This window comes from Erinaceus europaeus, chromosome 8 (assembly GCF_950295315.1).
Source record: "Erinaceus europaeus chromosome 8, mEriEur2.1, whole genome shotgun sequence".
Taxonomy (NCBI): domain Eukaryota; kingdom Metazoa; phylum Chordata; class Mammalia; order Eulipotyphla; family Erinaceidae; genus Erinaceus; species Erinaceus europaeus.
The window spans coordinates 13,085,907-13,105,908 of record NC_080169.1 but is presented as its reverse complement, the minus strand read 5'-3'; the positions used below and the strand labels follow the sequence as shown (position 1 = coordinate 13,105,908).

The 20,002-nt window shown below is 44.4% G+C and overlaps 1 protein-coding gene across 22 annotated transcripts in view; it reads right to left on the bottom strand.

Annotated features, from left to right (window-relative positions):
- PTK2 (protein tyrosine kinase 2) overlaps nucleotides 1–15,547 on the bottom strand; it is a 224,867-nt gene extending 209,320 nt beyond the window's left edge. For 7 of the 22 annotated variants that reach the window (XM_060195931.1, XM_060195933.1, XM_060195932.1 and 4 more), the window contains exon 1: nucleotides 15,364–15,543. The gene's annotated coding sequence lies outside the window, so the exon portion shown is untranslated. Of the gene's footprint in view, nucleotides 1–15,363 lie in introns of all 22 variants that reach the window. The other 15 variants (XM_060195929.1, XM_060195930.1, XM_060195937.1 and 12 more) reach the window with 8 other exon arrangements.
- Nucleotides 15,548–20,002: the final 4,455 nt, after the last annotated feature.

Sequence of the window (20,002 nt, the reverse complement as noted above, 5' to 3'; positions counted from 1 at the left end):
ACTAGCTTTTCCCAAAATGGCGGACCCCAAATTTTCACCTGCTATATTCTTGCCTTTAGGTTCATGATTAGTCAACAATTTGTTTGGTTTTATATGTTAATTCTTTTTCAGACACTAGGTTCCAGATGCTACCATGACAGCAACCTGACTTGGCTGGGCAGATGACCCCACCAATGTGTCCTGGAGCCCCACCTCCCCACAGCCCCGCCCCACTAGGGAAAGAGAGAGACAGGCTGAGACTATGGATTGACCTGCCAATGCCCATGTTCAGCGGGGAAGCAATTACAGAAGCCAGACCTTCCACCTTCTGCATCCCATATTGATCCTGGTTCCATACTCCCAGAGGGATAGAGAACAGGGAAGCTTTCAAAGAAGGGGGTGGGCTATGGAGTTCTGGTGGTGGGAACTGTGTGAAACTGTACCCCTCTTACCCTATGGTCTTGCCAATATTTCCATTTTATAAGTAAAAAAAAAACAACTTTTGAAAAGGCAAATGTATATAAATACAGCAAATGGCTTTGGGAACGGTGAAGTCTACCTCTATTATAATTTTGTAAGTCAATATTAAGTCACTAATAAAATTTTAAAAATAAAAATAATAAACAAAATTAAAACCAAAGGGAAAAAAAATCTAAACAGGGCCCAGTGGTAGTACACACATTACAATGCACAAGGACCCAGATTCAAGCCCCAGCCCCCAGATGTAGAGGGGGAAGCTTCACAAGGGGTGAAACAGTGTTACAAGTATCTCTCCGTCTTCCTATCTTCCCCTTCTCAATTTCTGTCTCTATCAGAAATAAATAAATGATATAAAATTAAAACATTAGCATAATTTTTCAAAGATCCAAACCAATGGGGCTAGGCAGTGGCACACAATTAAGCACACACAGTATGAAGTACAAGGACCTTGCAAGGATCCCAGTTCGAGCTCCTGACTCCTCACCTGCATGGGGGTCACTTCACAAGCTGTGAAGTAGATCTGCAGGTGTCTCTCTGTCTCTCCCTATCTCCCGTCCTCTCTCAACTTCTCTTACCCAATAAAATGAGGGAAAAAAAAAAAGCCACCAGGAGCAGTGGATTTGTAATGCCAGCACCAAGCCCCAGCGATAACCCTGGAGGCTAAATAAATGAATAAAAACCCAAACCACCAAGACTCAAAAGCATTAAGCAGCTTCGGCATAAAAAAAAAAACCATCCAAAATCTCTAAACAAAAGTGGTTGTGATGACTTCCTAAAATTCTAAAAATCCTGGAAAACATCTTAGCATTCACAAAATAAAGGCAATTTCATTAGCAAATTTGAGTGGTCAAAAAGAGACTCACTATATACACTTATAGGGCTGTCAGGAAAGTTATGACACATCTTTGCACAGAAAAATACATCATGACTTTCCCAACAACTGATTTTTTTGCCTGTTAGGACTTGCACTCCAAAACACACTAAAGCAGAGGCTGGGTACCCAGGTGGCGTACCGGGTTGACCGCACAAGTTACAATGCTCAAGGACCTGGGTTCGAGCCCCCGGTTCCCACCTGCAAGGAGAAAGCTTTACAAGTGGTGAAGCAGTGTTGCAGGTGTCTCTCTCTCTCTCCCCCCCCCATCTCCCCTTTCCCTCTCAATTTCTGGCTCTCTCTATCCAGTAAATAAAGATAATAAAATAATAATCATAATAATAAAACACTAAAGCAGAGGCTTACAAACACTAGCATTCACCAAAGGTTCCTGGCAATGGACTGTATGGATTCCCATTCTCAGCACTGCAAGGCTAACAAAGGTCTCAGGAACAGCAAGATGCTCTCTCTCGCTCAAATGTTGGCATTCCTCACCTAAATAGAAGGCAGGTGACCTGTCACTTTCCAAACGCTTTAGCTGAACTGCAGCATGGCAGTAAAAGACTGTGAGCAGGTCCAAGCAGAGTTAGCACACAGTACGGTTAGCATTGCAGTATTAGGAAGACAGATTTAAAAAAAAAATGTTTTCAGGGCATAATGTAAATTCCTTGTAGAATACCCAAAAGATTCTAGGTGATCACAATTAGAAGAGTCAGGTGGTAGCGCAGCAGGTTAAGCGAAAGCAGCCCAAAGCGCAAGGACCAGCATAAGGATCCCGGTTCGAGCCCCTGGCTCCCCATCTGCAAGGGAGTCACTCCACAAGCGACGAAGCAAGTCTGTAGGTGTCTATCTTTCTCTCTCCATCTCTGTCTTCCCCTTCTCTCTCCATTTCTCTCTGCCCTATCCACAACAACGACATTAACAACAACAATAAAACAACAAGGGCAACAAAAGGGAATAAATTTAAAAAAAAAAGTTATCTTTGGGCTTCTAGAACTGTAATCAAGGATCCACATTTATAAATCTCACTCATTTCTGTGTTGCCTAGAGCCATTTCCTGTCTTCAGAATTTAGGAAAAGCCCTAATGAGCACAAGATAATTTTCCAGAAGGGGGAAAAAGCTTTTCACAATTGTATAGGAGCAGAGCACTATGTTTTCCTGACCCTCATTTAATAATAGTAGCAGCAATCTAATACAAAGCTAACAAATAGCCAAAGTTCTTCCCTGGTATCAAGTCCTATGAGGTTTTTAGTCCTGGTACTTAAATTCTCACTAGAAGACACAATTTAGCAAAATATATAGTGAATATAGCATTTAATCTTTCTATAATATAGAAACACAAAAAAAAACTTATCACAAATAGACAAAACCCAGCACCTACAGTTCACAGCAGACCCCAAAAAGCCACCAGGTGGCAGGGCTTTTCAACACAGAACAGGGAGGCAGAATAGAGACACAGCATACAAAAACAACTTTCAGGTTCTTCAAAGCCTTTGTTTTGGTCCACTAGGCCCAAATAATGTAGTAGAGAAATGTATCAAGTCTTAAAAGCAGAACAGAAGATTCTAAATTGGCGAGAATGAGAACATTCATCTCAGAAACATTTATAGAGCAGCAAGCAGTTATGTTAGTGACTATAAATACTAGAACTTACTCCAAGGGACTTATAACTGTAAAAAATGTGCAATTTGGTTTCTTCTTAGGCTACTCCCTGCTTGCCCACAAAAACTGTTTCCCATAAACATCAACTCAAAAAATAAAAAAAAGAAGCTATAAATGTTGTTACTAAAAGTGTATTACTTGCTAGTCGGTCAGTGCATCAAGCATTATACTTTTTTCTACAAGGTTTATTTATTATGATGGAAGAGGGGGAAAGGCAGAGCAGAGCACTGCTCAGCGCTGCATGTGGTACTGCAGGGATCGAACCTGAGGCCTCTAGTCCTCAAACACGCTCAGGTTGGTGCTTTCAATAGGTTGAGCCATCTCCTAGCCTGTATCACACACTTTAACCCTGTATTCTTTTTGAATAATTAAATGATTTTTGGTATGTTCATTAAAATGTGTTCCCACGCCAGGTTTGTGGGATCAGAACTTAATGAGCTCCAAGTGTCAGATTCAAATAGAAAATGCAATTACTTAAATTTTCCCAGACATGGTAATTTACAGTTCGCACACAATTTATTCCTACTTTAGAAAAGTGAGTTAAGATTTTTAAAAGACTGCTGCTTTCCCAGGCAGGAAAGTCCTATGCTATCTACCCCCTCCCTTTTTAAAATATTATTTATTTGTTTATTATTAGATAGAAATTGAGGGGGAAAATAGGGAGAGAGACAGAGACACCTGCGGCCCTATTTCACCACTCAAGAAGTTTCTACCTACAGGTGGAGACCAGGGACTTGAACCTGCGTCCTTGAACGCTTAACCAGGTGCGCCACTGCCTAGCCTCCTGAAATTTTAATTTTCTCAAAATCACCTATCTTAAAACACAGAGCAGGGCAGGGGAGAAATCATATTGATCAGTCATGCAAAGAGGCTCTCATGCCTCCAAAGCCACTGATTCAATCCCCTGCACCACCAGAAACTAGAGCTGAACAATGCTCTGGGAACAATGCTCTAGGAACGCACACACCCAGATCCTTGCGCACTGTAGCATGTGCTCTTAACCAGGTCACTACCGCCTGGCCCCTCAAACTAAAATTCTACTTTTCTTTAACTTAAATCAGTGTGCAAGCATCTTCTTAGTAATTTTCGAACTTATGTTTCCTGCATCTATAGATGGATGGTATCTATAGCTATGGACTACAGTACAGAATCATCTTCTCTGTGGGATCTAATCAATACGCATATATTTTGAAAGAGGTTAGTTTTAACAACACAGTTTTCGTCAATTTATTTTCTCCAACTTTGCAGCTAGAAAAAAAATGAGTAGGAAATTTTAAAAAAGAGTTTTGAGAGTTGAAGCATTAAGATCTATAATTCCTCAACAATGGATAAGCAGTGTTACAGAAACAACTGCAGTTTTATTAATTTTTCTAGTAAGGAACCAGAGAAGTGGCTCAGTGATAAAGCTTTTCATGCATAAGGCTATAAAGTCAATCCCTGACACAACATAAAAACAAGAGGAAAAGGGTTAGGGGAGGTCTAAGCTCTGGTCTCACTCAAATTGAAAGTAAAAATAGGGCAATAGGGATAGCATAATGGTTATGCAAAAAGACTTTCATGCCTGAGGCTCCAAGGCTTCAAAGACCCAGGTTCCATCCTATGCCCCCACCACCACAACCACCGAAACTCAAAGGGGAGCAGAGCAGCAGCCTGGTAAAAATAAATAACTAAACAGTTTTTTCCCCCTTTTGTTGCCCTTGTTTTTATTGTTGTTATAGTTATTGATGTCATTGTTGTTGGATAGGACAGAGAGAAATGGAGAGAGGAGGGGAGGACAGAGAGAAATGGAGAGAGGAGGGGAAGACAGAGAGGGGGAGAGAAAGATAGACACCTGCAGACCTGCTTCACCACCTGTGAAGCGCCTCCCCTGCAGGTGGGAGCCAGGGGCTTGAACCTGGATCCTTATGCTGGTCCTTGAGCCTTGCGTGCTTAACCCACTGCACTACTGCCCGACTCCCAACATTTTTTAATTATAGTAAAAAATGGGGAAAAAAATTTAAAGAGGAAGTTAGAGGGGGGGCGAAGCCAAGATGGCGACTTGCAAACAGCAGCTGGTGTGAGCTCCAATAGCAGAAGCTTGTGACCGGGGTTTCTCTGGATAGGATAGGATAGGATAGGATAGGATAGGATACTGGGCCGTCAGCAGGAGGGTGAATAAGGGTTGGAAAACAAAGGTGGGGGTAAAATAAAGGAAATCTTTTTATTATTTCTGAAGCTCACCCCTCTCGCCCACTCCAGACCCACCCCCAGGGGCTGGAGAGCCACTCCTAGCAGGCTCCCCCTGCTGAGCTATTTTCTTTACCAAGATTACTCGCTCACCACAGGGGTGTCATTCCAAACCTTTTCCCTTTTTGTTTTCCTTCTCTCTTTTTTTTAAGTGGCTGAAGCTCTATTTGAGTGTCAAAATACCTGACCAATCAGAGCCTCACCCCTGCCTGGGAAAGACTACCTGGAGGGTTTTTTTTTCTTGGATACTTCTTACAATTGGCTGTCTTTGCTCAGGCTGCCTGATCCGGAGCCGTCCAAGCTGCAGACTGACTGTTAGGGTTTTTTTTTTTTGTTTTTTTTTTACTCTATTCTATTTTATTATTACTATTACTATATACATGTATCCCATTTGCACGCTCCTTTTTTAGTTTGACCAAAATGAACTGTCGTTTTTGCCATTGTTAGGTGACTGGGTGTCCTATCCAGTGTGAGAGGAACTTATTTCTCCCTACCAGTTCTCTCCACTCTCCTTTCTCCCTCCTCATAGCTAATTAAATAAATTAAAAAAAAAAAAACTCGTTCCTTTCACTGCTCTTTTTTATTTTTCTGTTCTTGTCTTCTTTTCTTCCTTCCTCCTTCTTTTGATTTCTGAATTCACTGATACTTGTTTGTGAATTATTCTGTGGAAGAAATCTGACTCAGAGTGGACTGTGTGTGTGTGTGTGTGTGTGTCTTATCTAGTTCCCTTTTTCCTCTTGCTACCCCTAGAATTTACTGTGGACAGTAGATATGCATAACTGTCTATTCTTGCTCTCCCTTTTTTCCTTTCTCTTTTTCCTTTGGATTTGGTTGCTTTTTTCTTGGACTGGTGGTGGTTTTTGGCTAACTGGTATTGGCTGAACTGCATCAATCTTTGCTTCAGTTACTATTGTTGTAATTTCTGAGGTTGGTGACTACATTTGTCATAAAGGTCTTTAGTATAGTGTGGCTTGTACTCAAAACAAAACAACTGAAGAACGACAGAACAGAAAAATAAAAAATACATCAATAAGAAAAATGGTTAAATCAAGAGCAAATAAAACTGCTACCACAATAAATCACGACAGGAGCCCAGAATAAACTCCAAATCAGTCAGAAGTAACCACAGATAAGAAAAGTATGCAAGCAATAATAAACCTAATAATCACAGAAATGAAGACAACTATGGAGGAGAGGGCTATCAGAATTAGGGAAACAACAGATGAGACCCTTAAGGAAAACATAAGCTACCTTGAGGTAATTAGAGAACTGAAAGCTGAAATAGCTGAACTAAAAGGTTTATTAGTATTAGCAGAGCAAGCTAATACTATAACTGAACTGAAGAAAGAAGCTGAGGCAAGGGAAAGCAGGCCTACAGAAGCAGAAAACAGAATTAGCCAGACAGAGGATGAGCTAGAGAAAACAAAGAAAGAAGTGAAAGAGCTCAAAGAGATTGAGAGACACTGAAAACAACAACACAGACATATGGGATGATCTCAAAAGAAGTAACATTCGTATAACTAGCCTGCCAGTGGAAGAACGAGAGGAAGGAGAAGTAAACATACTAGAGGAAATTATAGAAGAAAACTTCCCAGGCCTAAACAACAGAAAGGACATTAAGATTCAAGAGGCTCAGAGAGTCCCAAACAGAATCAACTCAGACCTGAAGACACCAAGACACATCATAGTTACAATGAAAAGAAGTAAGGATAAAGAAAGGATCCTAAAGGCTGCAAGAGAAAAACAAAATCACATACAGGGGAAAACCCATAAGATTTTCAGCAGACTACTCCACTCAAACTCTAAAAGCCAGAAGAGAACGGCAAGGTATCTATTTAGCCCTGAATGAAAAGGGCTTCAACCAAGGATAATATATCCTGTTAGACTTTCATTCAGACTAGATGGAGGGATCAAAACCTTCTCAGACAACAGTTAAAGGAGACAACCATCACCAAGCCTGCCCTAAAGGAGGTTCTAAAAGATCTCTTATAAACAAGAACATCACCATAATACTTGCCATATATCAGAGCAAATAAAAGATACTTTTATTTGTAAATAAATAAGACAATACAATACATTAAATCCATAATATCAATGTCAATGGCTTAAATTCACCCATTAAAAGGCACAGAGTGGGAGGATGGATCAGAAAACACAACCCAACCATATGCTGCTTGCAAGAATCCCATCTGACCCAAGACAAACACAGGCTTAAAGTGAAGGGATGGAAAACTACCCTACAGGCTAATGGACCACAAAAAAGGGCAGGAACAGCCATTCTCATCTAAGACACAATAGAATTTAAATTAAATAAAGTAATAAAAGATAGACAAGGCCATTACATAATGATTAGAGGATCAATCAACCAAAAAGATTTAACAATTATTGACATGTATGCAGCCAATGAGGGCCCATCTAAATACATCAAACATCTACTGAAAGAACTACAAAAATACATCAATAGTAATACAATAATAGTGGGGGTGGTTTTAACACCCCACTCTCACACTTAGAACACTGAAGCAAAGAATCAACAAAGAAACAAGAGAATTAAATGAAGAGATGGACAAATTAGACCTCCTGGACATTTTCAGAGTTCTTCACCCCAAAAAACTGGAATACACATTCTTTTCAAATCCACACAACACATACTCAAGGATAGACCACATGTTAGGCCACAAAGACAGCATCAACAAATTAAAGAGCACTGGAATCATCCCAAGTATCTTGTCAGACCACAGTGGAGTAAAGCTAACATTTAACAACAAACAGAAAATTACTAAAAGTCACAGAATTTGGAAACTCAACAACATGCTGCTTAAGAACCGCTGGGTTGGAGAGACACTCAAGCAAGAAATTCAAATGTTCCTGGAAACAAATGAAAATGAAGACACAAGCTATAAAATATTTGGGACACAGCTAATGCAGTACTGAGAGGGAAACTCATAGCCATACAATCACATATTAGAGAACAAGAAAAAGATCAAATAAACCTTACTGCATGCCTTAAGGACTTAGAGGAAGAGGAACAAAGGAACCCTGAAGCAACCAGAAGGACAGAAATCACTAAAATTAGAGCAGAAATAAACAACATCGAAAATAAGAGAACCATGCAAAAGATCAATGAAGCCTAATGTTGGTTCTTTGAAAAATTAAACAAGATTGATAAACCCCTAGCCAGACTCACTAAAAAAAAAAAAAAAAGGGAGAAGACTCAAATAAATAGAATTGTAAATGATAGAGGAGATATCACAACTGACACCACAGAAATCCAGAGAATCATGTGAAACTTCTATGAAGAACTATATGCCACCAAGCTAGAGAATCTGGAAGACATGGAAGAATTCCTAGAAACATATGCCCTTCCAAAATTGAATCAAGAAGAACTACAAAACCTAAATGCACCAATCACAGACAAAGAAATCGTAACAGTTATTAAGAATCTTCCCATCAAAAGTCCTGGACCAGATGGCTTCACAAACGAATTCTACAAAACCTTCAGGAAACAGTTAATACTTATACTTCTAAAGCTTTTCCACAAGATCGAAGAAACAGGAACACTCCTGGCGTAAGGATCCCAGTTCGAGACCCCGGCTTCCCACCTGCAGAGGAGTCACTTCACAAGTGTTAAAGCAGGTCTGCAGGTGTCTTTCTCCCTCTCTGTTCTCCCCTCCTCTCTCCATTTCTCTCTGTCCTAGCCAACAACGATGACTACAACAATAAAAAAAAAAAAGCAACTAGAAATGGATCAAGGACATGGATGTTAGACCAGAAACTCTCAAATACTTAGAGGAAAACATTGGTGGAACACTTTCCCACCTAAACCTCAAGGACACATTTGATGAAACAAACCCAACTGCATGGAAGACTAAAGCAGAAACAAATCAATGGGATTACATCAAATTGAAAAGCTTCTGTACAGCCAAAGAAACTATCACACAAAGAGACCCCTCACAGAATGGGAGATCTTCACATGCCATACATCAGGCAAGAGACTAATAACCAAAATATACAAAGAGCTCAGCAAACTTAGCAACAAAAAAGCAAATCACCCCATCCAAAAATGGGCAGAGGATATAAACAGAACATTCACTACAGAAGAGATCCACAAGGCTAACAAACACATGAAAAATTGCTCCAAGTCGCTGACTGTCACAGAACTGCAAATAAAGACAACACTGAGATACCACCTCACTCCTGTGAGAATGGCATACATCAAAAAGGACAGCAGCAACAAATGCTGGAGAGGCTGTGGGGACTGAGGAACTTCTGCACTGCTGGTAGGAATGTAAACTGGTCCAGCCTCTGTGAAGAGCAGTCTGGAGAACTCTCACAAGGCTAGACATGGACCTTCCATAGAAACCAGTAATCCCTCTCCTAGGGATATACCCCAAGGACTCCATAATACCCATCCAAAAAGAAATGTGTACACCTATGTTCATAGCAGCACAATTCGTAATAGCTAAAACCTGGAAGCAATCAAGGTGCCCAACAACAGATGAGTGGCTGAGAAAGTTGTGGTATATATACACAATGGAATCTGTGCAGCTATTAAGAGCAATGAACCCACCTTCTCTCACCTATCTTGGATTGAGCTAGAAGGAATTATGTTAACTGAGCTAAGTCAGAAAAATAAAGATAAGTATGGGATGATCCCACTCATAAACAGAAGTTGATAAAGAATAACAGAAAGGGAAACTCAAAGCAGGATTTGACTGAATTTAGAGTAGGGCACGAAAGTAAAAACTCTGGGTTGAGGATGAGGGTGGATGTCCAGCTTGGGGGGGGGGGGGACACAGTATTTTGGTGGTGGGAATGGTGTTTATGTATACTCCTATCAATTTGTAGTCAATATGAGAGGATAAATTGACTGAATGTCTCAAACCTTTTATATCACAGACTGAGTCTTTGATATATTGATGCTCTTAAAAGCTTAGACCAGGGAGAACAGAAGCAACCAGTGGCACAGCTATATACAAATAATGTCAAAGGACATAAATTATGGTGATGTTGTATATGATAGCAAATCCTAACAAAGGGATATTTCAGAGTTAACCCAATTGCCAAATAATGTGATTATAACAATAACTATCTATTGTCTTCTTAAACCTTAAGACAGTAGGAACCTCCCACTTCCTCTTTAGAGCCTATTATTTCCCCCAGTCCTGGAACCTCTAGGGCGGGGCTCACTTTCCTGCATGCTTCTCTCAATTCATACCAAATGATATTGCATCCGCTGATCCCAAACTAATCAATGCAATGAGTACCACCTCAGCATGCTTCACTTCAGACTGTGTCCACAGACGTCAGGCATAGAATGTCAACCCTTCACCCTCCTTACTCGGGTGAGACCTTTCCTTTCATAGTATTCTCAAGTTCCATTCCAGGAGGTTCACTTCCTAACAAAAGCCCAAAAGCTAGATCCAGGTCCCATAAGATAGAGCATATGTTCACATGTATCCATAAATTCAGGCAAAATATATACCTGAAAGCAAAAAAACACAATAGTCTGTATTGAGTCAGTATAAAATTCATAATGAAATAGTGTCTACTCAAAACCTGGAAGCAAGCCAGGTGTCCACCAACAGATGAGTGGCTGAGCAAGTTGTGGTATATATACACAATGGAATACTACTCAGCTATAAAAAATGGTGACTTCACTGTTTTCAGCCAATCTTGGATGGACCTTGAAAAATTCATGTTAAGTGATATAAGTCAGCAACAGAAGGATGAATATGGGATGATCTCACTCTCAGGCAGATTGAAAAACAAGATCAGAAGAGAAAACACAAGTAGAACCTGAACTGGAATTGGCTTATTGCATCAAAGTAAAAGATTATGGGGGGGGGGGGGAGAATACAGGTCCAAAAAGGATGACAGAGGACCTAGTGGGGATTGTATTGTTATATGGAAAACTGGGAAATGTTATGCATGTACAAACTATTATATTTATTGTCAAATATAAAACATTAATTCCCTAATAAAATTTTTTAAACTGCAATATATATATATGTATATATATATATTTTTTTAATTAGTGTCTACTTAGACTTAGATACCCTCCTCACCTACTTCCTATTACAGTTCTCTCACTCACTCCAAAGCTAACCTCATCAAAGCAAGGACTGCAAAAGCTGAATAAGGGCATGAGACTGGCATACTTTAACGATGACTTTCTAGTCACTATCAGGCCAACCCATCAGCTGGGGCCCTAATTCGGGGAGTCCTGAGTTATTCCCAAACAGACGTGATGGGCCTAGACCTCGAATAAATCCCCCTCTCCACTGTTACCTATCATTCCTAGCAGGAACAACACAATAGACCCCTTTGTAGGCCCCCATTGGTCCTTGCCCTCAACTTGGATCAACAATGGTAGACAATGTTCCATCCTCTGAAGGGAGGCTGGACAACATACTCTATGCTACACCTGAGGAAGATGGGTCCTGAAATTGGGGCAGCTTGGAACATTCCTCCTCATGACCACAGAATGTGAGCTCAGATCTACAGGGATGCAGAGGTCACATAGGCTCCCAAGCTGAATATGGGCCCCAGATCACATCAAATCGATGGGGTTTAGTCAACAATATTTATACACCTTCCCCATATATGGGAGCTATTCTCTTCCCTGATCCAGCTTTCTGGTCCTTCTGCCAGTCATAATACCACCTCCCCAGACAATAATTAGGATCCACCTGCATATCAGATTTCAGACTCAGGTCCCCCCCCCCCAAAAAAAAACCCCACTAGTACAGCCACAGGCCCTTTGGAATATAACTAAATTATGCCTACTAGCTATCTACAAAACGGAGGGCCCCCCAACTGTTCATCTGCACCATTCCAGCCTTTAGGTCCATGATTGTTCAACAAGTTGTTTGGCTTTGTATGTTAACTCTCTTTTCAGCCACCAGGTTCCAGATGTTAGCATGATGCTGACCAGACTTCCCTGGACAGACAACCCCACCAATGTGTCCTGGAGCTCCGCTTCCCCAAAGCCCTTCCCCACTAGGGAAAGAGAGAGGCAGGTTGTGAGTATGGACTGACCTGTCAATGCCCATGTTCAGCGGGGAAGCAATTACAGAAGCCAGACATTACACCTTCTGCACCCCACAAGGATCTTGGGTCCATCCTCCCAGAGGGATAAAGAACAGGAAAGCTATCAGGGGAGGGAATGGGATAGAGTTCTGGTGGTGGGAATTGTGTGAAGTTGTGCCCCTCTTATCCTATGGTTTAGTCAATGTTTCCTTTTTATAAATAAAAAATTAAATTAAAAAATTTAAAGAGGGGGCCAGGAGACAACTCAGCAGGTAAAACACAAGCCTTACTATGCATGAGGTACTGGGTTCCACCCCAGCACTAAGTGAAAGCACCTTGAACGGTGGAGTGGTATTTTATTATCTTTCCCTCTTCTCTTCCTCTGTCTCTAAGTATAAAGAATTTAAAATTTGAGTGAGGGAATCCCTTAGTTCATTCCCTGGAGCTGCATAAAAAATTAAGGACTTTTTTTCCCCCAAAATAATCTGGTGTGGGGGGTAACAGTTTATAGCACAATTTTTCATCTCCCCATGATAGGCGTCTATAAAACAATCTCGCCCCCAATTTAGCTCCTTCTCCACCATGGTGCACAGATTCCCCAACGCTCTCTCTGCACCTTTCCATTCCTCCCTCCCCCAGTGTCCTTTGCTTTGGTGCAAAAAAATAAGGATGAATTAATGATCCTCACAACCTTCCACTTACTCAGACAAGACACCACTGCTGCTCATTCTTGGAAACTGACATGTACCACTGAACAAACTTGTTCACTTCCAAAAGAGACTACTGGCCTCAAAAGAAATTTTAAGCCAGGGGGACTGGGTGGTGCACCCAGTTAAATGCACATAGTATGAAACAAAAGGACCCGCCCAAGGATCCCAGGTCAAGCCTCCTGTTCACCACCCGCTGGGGGGGGGGGGTTTGCTTCAAAGCAGTGAAGCAGGTCTGCAGGTGTCTCTCTCTCCCCCTCTGTCCTGTCCTCCTCTACCCTCCCCTCCCCTCCCCCTCTCAATTTCTCTCTGTCCTATGCAAAAAGTGGCCCCCAGGATCAGTGTATTCCTAGTGTAGGCACCAATCCCCAAGGATAACCTGGAAGCAAAAAAATAAACAAAAAAAGTTAAGGCACATCTCCTCTAGGAGAGCACCCAAATGTAAATACTAAGTTTTAATTTTGTTTGATTACTGATTTAACAGTGGTTTAAAAATTCTAAGGTTAGTAGAGTAGACTGCAGGGGTACAGTTCTACTCACCACCAAAATTCTCTGACCCTATCCCCCCATATACTAAACTCCTGATTTAATGATGTATCATCTTTGACTTTTTTTTTTTTTGATAAATCTTTAACTCACTTATTTTAATCAAAGAGAGATACAGAAAGAAATACCGGAGCACTGCTTAACTCTGGCTTATGGTGGTGCTGGGGATTGAACCTGGGACCTCAGTCTCAGCAGTAAGTCTTTTGCAGAACCATTCCGTTGTCTCCCTAGCTTTCCCAAAGTATCACTTTTGAACGAGGTATATAAAGTCTTGTACTCAGTGTCTATATAAAGTCTGTTGTGGATGTGGACGCCTTTAAAAAAGAAAGTGCCTTAATCTTTTTTCAGCGTTCATTTAGAAATTGGGGGAAATATGCCATTTTTGCTGCACTGACAACACGAAGCTAAAAGTAGATTCAGCTAGTTTTCCCCATACAGGAATAGCCATAAGCAAAAAAAAAAATATATATATATATATATATATATATATATATATATATATATACTCAGTTACACGTGTTCAAACATTGCAGGTTTAAAGTAAAAACACACATACATACACGAACAAAAAAGTTACACAACTCTAGTAAAACATCTCTTGCTGTAAGTAAATTGAACGCAAATTCGCTCTGCATCTCTTAATTCCTTCACCATATACTTTCCACCCACATTTCAAAGTGTTCAAAGATGGCACAGCAGCAGGCCAGAGGCTCCGGCTGTGTCCCTGTTGCAAAGCAGGCTACTTCCACAACCCTTTTATATATCAGGACAAGGCTGACGCTCTGACACCAAATAATGGCCTGGTTTTGTGATGATGGTGTTGTTCCTCCCCCAGCGGTGAAAATGTTTCTATTATCTCCGTCTTCAGTCCAAATCCCCAAACCCCTAACACCGTTTCGCAATGTGAACGGATTTCAACCAACTCCCATCGTTACTACAGTCTTACTATTATCTTAGTCTCGCGGCCAAAAACCCAGCTGCAGGCTCACCAAGCAAGAATGAGACACTGTTGAAATAGCTCAAAAGAGAGAGAGAGAGAGAGAGAGAAAGAAAAAGTAAAGGGGGGGGGCACAACTTTCCCCTTAGCGCATTTAGCTACTAAATAATCCCGCAAATGAACGACGCCGAGTCCACAGGCGCGCGCACACCTAGAGCTGCTCTAAGGCGGGGGGCTGGGCCGGGGAGGGAGACTTGGGGGGCACCGGGAATCCAGCCAGGGGAGAACTTGGCCGCGCCGGCGGGGGGCCCGGCCCGGGTTCGAGGCCCGCCCGCCGGCCAGCTGGGCACCCACCCTCCCTCCCCCGCGGGTCCCCGTCCTCCCCTCCTCCCGCGCCCCTTTTGTTTTGGAGGCGCCCCGCCCGCGCCAACGGCCGACCTCCCCCAGCCCCAGCCGGCCCCACCATCCCGGCGTCCCGCAGACCCCCCCCAAGTCGTGCCGCCTTCACCCCCTCCCGACCTCCCCGGGAGCCCGGCTCCGCGCCGTCCCGCACACCCCCGTCTCCCCGCGGCCCCCCAGCCAGCCCGTCAGCGCGGCCCCCGCTGCAGCCCCCCGCGCCCGGCCTCCTCGCGCCCTCTGACCCCCCGGCTCCCGTACCCGCGCCCCCAACCCCGCGGCCTGCCCGAGCCCCCCCCCCCGGCTCCAGGAGCACCCCCGCATGCTCCCCCTGTCCTCAGCCCCCCGAGCCGCGGCGGGCGGGCGGGACACAGCGGACGGAAGGGGACAGTCGCCGCCGCAGCCGCCACGGGGACTGACCGGCCCGGCCCGCTCGGCCCTCCGCCCTCTGGCCGCGGCCCTGCCGGCCGGCAGCTCCTAGAGGAGCGGGCCCGATCGCGACCCCGACCCGGGTCCCCGCACTCACTCCACCGCGTTTGGCACCAAGGACGAAGACTGAAGACGACCGGCCGCGCCGCGGCACGATCCGCGCTCCCTCCCACGCCTCTCGCCGCGGGCGCACAGCGGTCCCGGCCCGGCGGCGACGGCAGGAGCGGCGGCGGCGGGCTCGCGCCCTCGGGGCCGTGCTGCGTCGGCGCGAGCCCGCGCGTGCGCGGCGGCCGGCGGAGGCGCGCGCCTGGCCGCGCCCCCGCCCTGAACTTCCGCCTGTCGGGAAGAGCGGGCATGCGCGCCGCGGCCCACGCATGCCCACCTCGCCACTGGGCTCCGCTCCCGAGAGCGCGCGGGGGATGCCGGGCTTTCTGGACCGCCGGGAGCCGCGTGTGGGCGTGGCTGCCGACCCGGCGCCGCGACCCCGGGAAAGCCCTGCCTGGGTGCTGCGGCGGGTACCCGGCTTAGCAGACGCCGTCGGCGTGCCGCCTGCAGCTTCGGGGCAGGCAGGGTTGGGAAGATTTGGGGAAGGGATGGATGTTCATCCCCTTTCCCTGCCCCCAAATCCTAGAAGCTGCCGCTCCGCGGGACACTCCCTAGTGGTGCCCCACAGCCCTGACCGCGAGTTCGAAGCCCGCTGTGTGCTCGGGGCAAACCCAAGGCTCCTCCTGGCTGCTTGTCAAGGCTGATGGGTGCGACATCTTGAGGTCCTTTTGCACATAGGGAAATTGAAGCGCAGGTTTGTTCAGATGGCACGTTAGCTAATGCTAGACTGTATCAAGAGTTCATCTACGAAAATGGTCTGAAAGGGGCTTTAGTAAGTCGCTCGAGGTAGCAGAGGACTGAACTGGGACCTTCTAGGTGCAGAGGCCTTGGTCCTTTAGGTGTAGAATTTGGAGAAAGGGGAGAATGAACCCCAGGACTGGAGTGACCAGGCAAAGGGTTGCAGAGATGAGAGCCTGTTTGGGAGCGAGCTGGCTGGATCTGGCAGTAGCATGGAGGACAGTACTGGTGTGTCCTATGAATGGACTTGCTCCCTCCACTAGACCTCAGGAGAGCAGGGACTGTGTTTTGTTAACTTGGGAGGTGCCAGTGACTAGGGCTTCCTAAGTGCGTGTGCGCCCAGCCATTAGTCTTCAGGCCACATGTAGCCTTTGGAGAATTTTTAAGCCGGAAGTGATAATGATTTATGTTCTCTCGGAAAAAAATCACTGGCAACCTTGCGGTAGTAAATGAAACCAGAAGCAAGGCAACTTTCATTTTTATGGTGTGATTTTTTTTTTTTGATCCTCACCACAAGCCAGGAAGTAGGCTATGCACATACTCCTTTAGAAAAGTGAACTCCCTCAAGCTTAGAGAACTGAGACACACTATTCTCAGGTGACATTTCCTTATAACAAAACCAGGTTATAAAAAAAACAGTTTTGCTTAGAATAAGATTTGCTGTGTGCAACCGTATTCCTTCTTACTGTTCCTCTTCTCCTTCCCTCCTCCTCCTCTTCCCCCCACCTTTTCTTTTTGTAATTGCCACAAGGGTTATCATTGGGGCTTGGCACCTGTACATCAATTCCGTTGCTCCTGGTGGCTTTTCCCCCTTCCCTTTATTTTCTTTCTTTTCTTTTTCTTTTTCTTTTTTTTTTTTGCCTCCAGGGTTATGACTGGGGCTTGGTGCCTGAGCTATGAGTCCACTATTCCTGGAGGCTATTTCCCCCTTTTGTTGCCCTTGTTTATCACAGTTGTTGTTATTATTGTTGTTGCTGTTGCTGTTGTTGGATAGAACAGAGAGAAATCGAGAGAGGAGGGGGAGACAGAGAGGAGAGAAAGACAGACATCTGCAGAACTGCCTCACCACTTGTGAAGCGACTGCCCTGGAGGTGGGGAGCCAGGGACTCAAACCAGGATCCTTGTGCCGGTCCTTGAGCTTCACTTCATGTGCGCTGAAACTGCTGCGCTACCGCCCAGCCCCTTTATTTTATTTCTTGATAGAATAGAGAAATTGAGAGGGGAAGAGGAAATAGCGGGGGAGAGAGACCCTTGCAGTACTGTTCCACCATTCCTGAAGCTTCCCCCCTGCAGATCAGGAGTGGGGTTTGAACCTGAGTCCTTGCACATTGTTTCATGTGTGCTCAACCAAGTGATCACCTCCCATACACCTTATTTTTTGTTCTTTAATGAACTGTATTGTGGTTGTTTGGGCTTTCTAACTACATATAAAGTTGTGAGGAATTGTGTCCTTAACTGTCAGCCCCATATTTAAGGTTGTCAGGAACTATGTCACTCTCTATCAGCCCAGGGCCTTTGCACTTCCTGTGTGTACTGCCTGGAGCTTCTCCCCCCCCCCACTCACCTCTCTCTCTGCCTTAGGCTTAGATGTCACCTCAGGAGTCAATGATCACTCTGTTTATAGCAGGGACCACCCTATCCTTACAACAACAGTCCCCAATCCATTTCTCCTTGCTGTTATTCTCCAAAGCACCTATTGTCTACCAGCACTACACTGTGGGCTCGTTTATTTCTTGGTTGTCCACTCCCTCCACTATGATATTAGAGTGATGAGAGCAGGGACTTTGTTTCGTTCACTTCTGCATCCCTGATACATAATAACATATTTGTTGGGTGAATGAATGAAGCTTTGGGTGATGTGAAGTAAGGAAGCATTATAAAAGTGTAAGAAGGGAGAGGGGTAAAGGAATGAAGAAACAAAGGGTTTTCTGCTAAGCATCTCTTTCTTTGTGAGAAGGGAGTGTATTTAGTGCTGCGGACTGACAGTGGCCACCAGTTCTTTGACACTCCCAACAAGAGTTGAGATTGAGTAATTCACCACTTGGATCTCAGCAGGTCTCGAACTTACTTTGATGAGATGTGTCACGAGTGATGTCCTGTTTACCTTTCTTTCCACTCTCATCCACAAACCCGAGGTGTCCAAGGAGGCAAGAGGAGGAGAGTTGAGGCAGCCAGGCCAACAGGTTGTCAACCCCCAGAAGCATGACTGAGACCAAACTTACCACTCAGCCAGCCGCAGCCATGCAAGATGCAGAGGGACCAGAACTGTGCAAGCCTGCCCAGCCCAAACTGCCAAACCAGAGAATCACAAGCAAACAAAATGTGGGGTTTTAGCCTCTGCAGCTTAGGGTAGTTTGTTACATGTCCATTCATAAGGGATGCCTTTCATTTCCTCCACTCGACCTTGTTCAGTTTGAGATTGATGTTCCTGAAGAGCAACTGTGACTGCATGTCTACTTTATAAGAGAAGAAGACGTGGAAAAGGTGGGAGGGGAAAAAAAAAGTGATGCAAAAGAGAAAGGCAAACAGAAAGGAACAGAAGAAAAGGCAAGCCAATGTGGGTCCAGGCAGGGAGGTTTTCTATCCTTATCCTACAAGCTTGCTTGGGGGTAACGAATAGCTGAACACTAGAGTGGACTCAGGCTCAAGTGCAACCATCCACATTTGATATTGGCCAGAGTGCCTAATGTCTTTAAAACTCATCTGTACATCAGGGCTTGTAAAAGAACTAAATAAAATTACATCATTGCAGAGGAAGTAAGTTCAGTAGAGGGCTTGGCAGAATAGAACCTCATAAGTATCGTTCATTAGCTATAGCATTACTTTATAGATTGCTAATAATCTTGACCATAAGTGGCCTTTTACAAATATTTTTTATTATTGGATAGAGAGAGAGAGAAATTGAGAGGGGAAGGGGAGATAGAAAGGGAGAGAGACAGAAAGATATCTGCAGCCCTGCTTCACCACTTGTGAAGCTTCCCCCTACAGGTGGGGGACCAGGGTCTTGAACCTGGGTCCTTGCTCACTATAATGTGTGTGCTCTACCTGGTGCACCACCACCCAGCCCCACATCTAGTTTTTAATGTTCTTTTAAAAATATTTTATTTATTTTTATCGAATATAAGCAGAGAGAAGGGAAGAGAGGGAAACTTGCAGCATTGCTTCAACACTCTTGAAGCTTTACCTATGCAGGTTTGTGGGGGGGGGGGGGACTAGGGGCTTGAGCCCAGGTCTTTCTGCATGGTAATGTATACACTCAACCAGGTCACAACAGCCACTTACCTAAATGGTTGATTTTCCCCCAAATCTCTATATTGAGGAAATGCTGGTTTATAAGACTGTCACAGGAATGCACTTTCATATTTCCCCAAGATAGGTGTCAGCACATCTCAGCCACTACAAAACTGTGATCTCCCTCCACCATAGCACTGGGCCCTTCATACCCATTCACTCCCCTCCCATTTCTCCCTACATTTGAGTCCGCAAATGTTTTGCAAGAGATCATGACTTATTAAAGTTTTACCCTGCACTCTCCTTTGCTTTGTTTTTTTATTATTGTTTTTATTTATAAAATGGAAACATTGATAAGACCATAGGATAACAGGGGTGACTTTCCACATATTGCCCACCCCCAGAGCTCCATATCCAATCCCCTCCCATGACAGCTTCCCTATTCCTTATCCCTCTGGGAGTATGGACCCTGGATCATTGTGGGGTGCAGAAGGTGGAAGGTCTGGTTTCTGTAACTGCTTCTCTGCTGAACATGGGCATTAGCAGGTGGATCCTTACTCCCAGCCTGTCTCTCTCTTTCCCTAGTGGGGTGGGGATCTGGGGAGGCGGGGCTTCAGGACACATGGTGGAGTCCTCTGCTCAAGGAAGTCGGGTTGGCATGA